Consider the following 7,083-nt stretch of genomic DNA (forward strand, 5'->3'; position numbering starts at 1 on the left):
AACCAGAGAAGTACAATGTAAAGTTGCCTGAATGTCTGGAAAAGTACTGATGTTAGCTGTACCTTGCCTAAGTCCCTCCCAGCTTGGTGTGAAGCTCCTCCCCTAAATAAAGCAGAGACCCGAGCCTCCCCAGGTGTGCATTACTGGTTGGAAAGGCATGCGGTAACGATTGCAGTGCATTACTGGTTGGAAGGCCTGGAGTAAAGATTGCAGTGCATTACTGGTTGGAAGGCATGGAGTAAAGATTGTGGTGCATTACAAGATGGAGGGCATGCAGTAAAGATGGCAGGGCAGTGAGTTGTTGCCTGCAGAGGCCACGATGCCTGTACTCCCAAACCTGCCCACCAGTGATGTATCCACCCTGGCTTTGGGGTGCCTCATTGTCTGTCTCCTTCTGTGTATTCTTGATATATTGCAATCGCCGTCAGGTATCTCATCCTCGTGAACCGAACCCCTATGTCGAGGCGGATCCCCAACAGGCCCCAAAATCTGTCTTCAGACTGTCAGTTTGTGAGTAATGGTTGAAGGAATCAGTCGTATTTTGCTTTATGGAACACCTACGTGCACAGTACAGCTCTAGAAATTGCAAGAGGGGCAAAGAATGGAAAGCAACCCTGGTTCTGGTAGGAAAGAAAAAAGGAGCGGGCTTTTGTCAGTCAAAGGTATCAGGGTTTGTGACTGAATTCCTTATGGAGCTGGGGAACCACAGCTCAAGTCTGTTCCCTCAATTGTCAACTGGAACAAAGTTCTTCCCTCTGTGGGCTGTGAAGAGTGATAAAAAAGTGTGCCTGTCAAGTGCTTTAGGACAGTCCTGTCAGGAAGTCAGGGTCTGATTCATACTTGAGTAGCTGCCTGCCACAGATGGAGAAGTCAGACTTGCTCCCCATATGGAGTCATAGGCTACTGGGGTGTGTGTGTGTGTGTTTGTTAAATCAGTGCCAACTCATAGTGATAGTTTTCTGAGGAACAGTTGGTGACCTTGAAGCAACCTTGCAGTCCAGCCCATTAACCAACACCACCACAACAGGACTCCATAGGTGAAAAACAAGTGTGCAGAAAGCAGCCATCTAGCCTCTGCTAATCCTCAGACCAGGAGCTCTGGTGGCAGAGTGGTTAACTGCTTGGCACTAAGTCAGTGGTTCAAACCCACTAGCTGCTCCATGGGACAATAGTGTTGGAAACCTTATAGGGCAGTTCTGGTGTGATACTGTGACTATTAACCTCAAGGTCGATGGTTCAAACCCACCAGCTGCTCCTTGGAAACCCTACACAGGATTGCTGAGTCAGGTTTTGAATAGTCAGACCAGGAAGCTGCAAAGAATAGGTGGCTTCAATAATCCCATTTTCCATCAACTTTTTGAAGCCATCTCCTAGAAACCCTGTGTCTATGGAGACATGCTGTTAAGTGTAGTTGAGTAAGTTCCGACCCATAGCGACCCTGTATATGGTTTCCTAGGAAGAGCTGGTGAGCTTGAATCACCAACCTACTTCCATCCTTCCTCTATTGCCTCGCTCACTTACAGTATCCAAACCCAAGTAGGTTCCTACTCCCCATAACTCAAGGTCAAACCCTGTTTCAGTCAGTTCGGATTCACAGCAACCCTGTATAGGCTTTCCAAGGGGCAGCTGGAGTCAGTTCTGAATCATAGTGACCCTGCACAGGGTTTCTGAGGCTGTAAATCTTTACGGGAAGAACGCCGCTGGTAGCTTCAAACTGCTGAACCACACTGCCTGGTCCTGGGACGTCACAATCTACACACAACTGATGCTACCACTGTAGTCAATCCACCTAGATGGGGGCATGCCTTTTTCTCCAGCCCTCCCCTCCTTCTCTGGTGACTGATCCCTCCTGACAATATATCTGAAGTATGAATAAGGAAGTCTGGCCATCCTGGCTTCCAGGGAGTACTCTGGCTGCACTTCCTCCAACAAATACTGTTTATTTTTCTGGCAGTCCATAGCACTTAATAACCAGGTTCTCTAACCTCCTGTTAATTCAGCCATAAGATGTGCTTCAGTTGGGAGAGAGGGGCAATCTTTTCTCCAGTTCCTGTTAGATCACAGCCACTGGTTAGTGAATATTAGGTGCATGGGGTCAGACTCAGGGCCCGTGTATAACGACACGTTGCTTCCTCACAATCATTGCTGTTTGTGCCCATTATCAATCCCTGAGGGTCTTCATGTGAGTCACCAAAAGAACAAACGTGCAACCAGAGCGCTCCTTAGAAGCCAGGACACCTAAGAGTCCTGGTGTGGGGCTATAGGATAAGCATTCATGCAATGTTGGCCCTTTGGAACCTGACATGCAAGTCAGGAGCAATCAGTCCCTGGAGGACATCATGCTTGGTAAAGTGGAGGGTCAACAACATAAAATGAGAATGACCAGCAATGAAAGCAGCAACGTACTCAAGGAGGTGGGCACAGGACCATTATTTCCTTCTGCTTTGCTGAAAAGCCCTAGTTGGTTCGAAACTAGAAGCTGGTCCACTGGAGAAAGGTGAGATTTACAGCCTCGGAATCCCTGTGCAGGGTCACTGCTGAGTGGGAACCGACTCCATGGTACTTAACAACCAAGCATGTCCTCTAGGATGTCAGTCATTAGACTAGCCTATGTCACACCATTCCCTGAGCTTCCTATCACTGCCCAACCTCCCAACCCTGTGATTAAACGTTGATTTTTAGGACATTCTTAAATCAGTTCTTCACCAAAGCTTAAACTAAAAACAAGAAATTTGATTTAAGAGATTTTATTTTCTTTCTCCAAACAGGAAAGGTAAATATTACAAAAGCCTAAGAATCACCCCAAAATAAACACCGGGCATAGGCTTTTCAGCTCTGGATAGTGCCTTACGCAGAGCACGCAATCAGCAGGATAGGTTCCGCTGGAGTCTTCCATGGTCAAGTGCACAGGGTCTCTCTCAAGGGCCTTGTATCCAGAGTCCACTACTGAGACTACAAACAAAAGAAAACAGGTAGATTGAAAGGGCGCCAGCCACCCATTCTCAACTTGCTTTATGCCCATGGTGGAACTTGGCCCTGAGAACACTTCATCCCAGGCCCACTTGATTACCATTTTCTGAAGAAACCGAAAACTCACCTAACTACAGGATAAACATGCTGGAGGAGAAGAAATCACCCCACTTAATGCTCAGTAGCACACATGGCTCTTGACCTGTAAATAACAAGACCACAATGGGGGGATGAGCAGGAAAGAGAGATACAAGCCAATACCCACTTAAAGAACAAGGACTGTTTTCTGAGACCAATGCATCAGACAAAAACTGGCTAGTAGTTAGTTAAATCAACAGGGTCGATCTGATGGGGAAAAAAGTTATGTCATCAGCTGCAATGGCCAGATTTGAGTTAAAACTAGATTTAGATTTTATTCAACTGAAGGAGACACATTGGGAATGGTCATCAATTTACCAATCCTTTCCTACAGCGGGAATCTTAGTCCAAAGTCAGAGTCTTGCCAACAGCAAACCTGAGATGTAAACAGAAAGACCCATTCCCATCAGCTAGTGCTCAAGGGAGAAGGGACGCAGGCACTGCTCACACTGGCATATCAGACAGAAACTGGCTTAGGAGTTAGATCAACATGGTCGATCTGTTGGGGAAAAAAGTTCGGTCATCATATATGCCAGCTGGAAGGTGTTTCCAGGCAGAAATATCCCCAACGTAGACATTGGGCCATAGAGATTTGCCTGGTCGGCATCCATGTTTGCGAAGTCAATCAACATTTGAGCATTTCTGTGTTGTGCCACAAAATACGAATATCGCTGAACCACGTGGTAAAGGCCAAGGCCAGTGTGATCAACGTCAAGAGATAACCATGTGCTCCCAAGGAAGTCTCACCCCAGATGTGGCTCTCAAAAAATACCAACAAATTATCCATCCACTTGGAAATTTAAGCGCACGCAATCTAATCATATAGCGTCACCAGGGGTCATTAACACCCAAGAATTCAACGATACATCCTCTATTCTTTAAGCTAACTAAGAGGCAAATGCTTACCCCAAACATGGATCAGGAAACCGAAGGTTGGAAATGTCTGCACCGGGCTCCTTCACTGACCAAGAGGTAGCTTCCTTCAACAACCATCCTGTACTCTCTAGTTGCCTTGACCTGCAAACAAAAGTAAGCGCATTAAACGCTATCTTCCCATGGCCGGAAATACACAGTCCCGAGCTTTTTGAGGCTGGTGTATCAGAAGTAACTGGCAAATATGCAAAGACATCAGCATTGTCGATCTGATGGGGAAAAAAGTAAAGTCATCATTTATACCAGCCATGGGGACCTTGTGTCCGTGCAAAAATTTTAAAAGACCGCTGCTTTTCCCAAAAGATTTCCACCGCACGGCCCAACGGCCTATCTGAAATCAGAGCTGGTGGGCAAACTAAGAACGGCGGCAGTAGACGCACAGGAAGGGAAAAGGACGACCATAGAATACAATAGGGGTTGACGCTCACCCGACACATTAGCAAATTGGAGACCGCGGGACAGGCTGACATCGGATGTGGATGGACTAAATCCACAGTAGTAAGACGTGCCACAGACGAAAAGAACGAGAGTTGGCCTGGATCTGGTTTATATACACAGACGAGGTTCTCGCGCATGCGCAATAAGCGCGAGGCGCTTCCCCTTCCCGCCGCGCGGGACAGTGGGAAATGTAGTTTTCCTGACACTTCCCTCAAGCGACTTCATGGTTATCAGGGCCGCGTTAGCGCCACCCCCTGCCCCGTACTGGCAAGGCCATTAGGCTCCTCGGCTTCGCCGCCATGTCGCACTTCACTCTCACCAAGCCACTGGCTGAGGCAAGTTTCCTCCGGGCCAGGCTGAGGCCTGCGATAGCCCTGGGCACAGTTAGTCCGCACCCTGCAGTCACCACCCTTCAGCCGCGCCCTCAGGAGCCCACCAGCACCGCCGCCGGGGAGCTAAGGCGACTCCACGCGTTCTCCCGCCCTGCCGCCCGCCTCCTCCGCCCGCCCCGCTGATAGCCCCGCCCCGAGTCTGCGGGGAAGGGAAATCGAAAGTGCGCGGTGCCGGGCGCGGCCGCGGACCTGCCTGGGTCAGAGCCGGTCCGGCAGCAGCGGCGGCGGCGGCGTCGAGAGGACGCGCCGGAGCCGGTGAGTGCCCCCCACCCCTGCTCCCAGGCCGTTGCGCCACTGCTTCCACCCCGCGCCCCCTGCACCCTCCTCAGCATCCCCTCCTCTCTCCTCAGCACCCCCATCACCCCTTCTCGGTGCCCAGCACCTCCACCACCCATCCGCCTTACCCCAGCTCCCCAGACCCCACAGCACCCACCTGCCCCGCACCCTCTTCAACACCCACATCATTTTCTCTGCGCCCCTGTGTCACCTCCGTCGCCCACCCACTCCTTCACAACACCTCCTCACCTCGTCAGTGCCCAATGCCTCCGTCACCCACCTGCGCTGCCCCTCAGCGCCCCAGCCTCTGCGACCCTCTTCCGAGGGCCCTCCACGACCCCCTCCCATCTCCAGTGCCCTGTGTTCCTCCAGCGCCCCCAGCGACCCTATCACCCACCTCCATCACATCTGCCTGTGATCCCATCATCTCGTTCTTTATCCCGCAGCTTCTACCTCTGCCGACACTTTCTGCCCCAACCACCCCCCCATTGACCCTCCTTGCCCGTCATCTCATTCATCTCTGTCCTTAGCACCTAGACTTGTCCATTTCAGGTTCCAGTTCCACAGTTTTCCTGCCACCTTTCTTCTTGACCCCATAATATTTCCATCAGCACCCTTATACTTTTCTTTCTCAGGACCTTGGAGACTGCCCCCTGGAAACCCATCTGTGGCCTCCTTACTTCTTCCTCTCCTTCATCCCACCCTGGTAATTGTAATTCTCTTTCTCCTCTAATTCTGACCCACATTCCAACTTGACCATCACCAGAGTTTCTCCTTCCTGCCCTTTAGGTGTGGAATCCCAGAGAAACTCATATTAGTCTACCTTTTTTTTTTTTTTTACACCCCCCCAATAGCATTTTCTGTTTTTATCTCTTCCACTCTTACCCTCCTTGCCTTTTCTAACTTTTCTTCCAGAAAATGCTTGTGTTCTTTTTCATTTTGTACCTACAGGAAGAAAACATTTTCCCCTCAGGGAATTAAACAAAACAAAAACACACCTAACTATTGCGCCAGTGGTGAGAGTCCGTCTAGATAAGAGAAGAGAGGCCTCAAAATTTTTCCTAGTAGGAAGGAAAGGAACTCCCTTTTTGATGAAGATCAAAGCTAGCCCACCTGTAATGCCAAAATCTATTCAAAGTTCCAGCTAAGAACATTTTCTAAAACTCAGCATGAGGGACAAACTCAAAAGTCTCTTGACTGAGTACTCTGAGTCTCCTACCCTTTTCTTAGCCCCCAGCTCACAGTATGCACGTGAATTGGATTAAAAGTTCCCTGAAAGAGCCAACTTCTTCCTCTGATTGGACTAGTGTCAAAAATCATCAAGATAGAACAGAAAAAACAAATTGCAAATTTCTAACTAGTCTGTTTGAACCACAGGTCTGTGGTTCAAACTCACCAGCCGCTTCTCAGAAACCCTATACAGGGTCACTTTGGGTCAGAACCGACTCAGTGGCACTTCACAACAACTAGTCCTGAGGCACCATGGAACTATAACCTAATGGCTATTAAAGCAAGTCATTTCTTTTGATGTAATGGAGCAGAGGTCTTAATCAGTTGGCTGCATTCCAAATGAGATCAGGGATAACCACTTACTAGTTATTTATAAACTGTTACGTGCCTATTCCAACTCATATCGACCTTGTTTCTGAGAAATGGCTAGTGGGTTTGAACCACCAACCTTGTGGTTCAAACTGACCTTATGGTCCAGCGCCACTCAAGGACTCTACTGTAAAGTATAGACTTGCTGCTCCTCAGAAACCCTATACCAGGTCACTATGAGTTGGAACTGACTCAATGGCACTTAATAATAATTGCTGGGTGGAGTGGTGAGTACATGGTTTTAGATAAATAAAATTGTATTCTCTATACCTGGGCAATGGTAATTTGTGTACTTTATAGGAAAGAAAAATAAAACTTAGCACCTGAGTAAGTAACT

The sequence above is a fragment of the Chrysochloris asiatica genome, unplaced genomic scaffold (assembly GCF_000296735.1).
Source record: "Chrysochloris asiatica unplaced genomic scaffold, ChrAsi1.0 scaffold00023, whole genome shotgun sequence".
NCBI lineage: Eukaryota > Metazoa > Chordata > Mammalia > Afrosoricida > Chrysochloridae > Chrysochloris > Chrysochloris asiatica.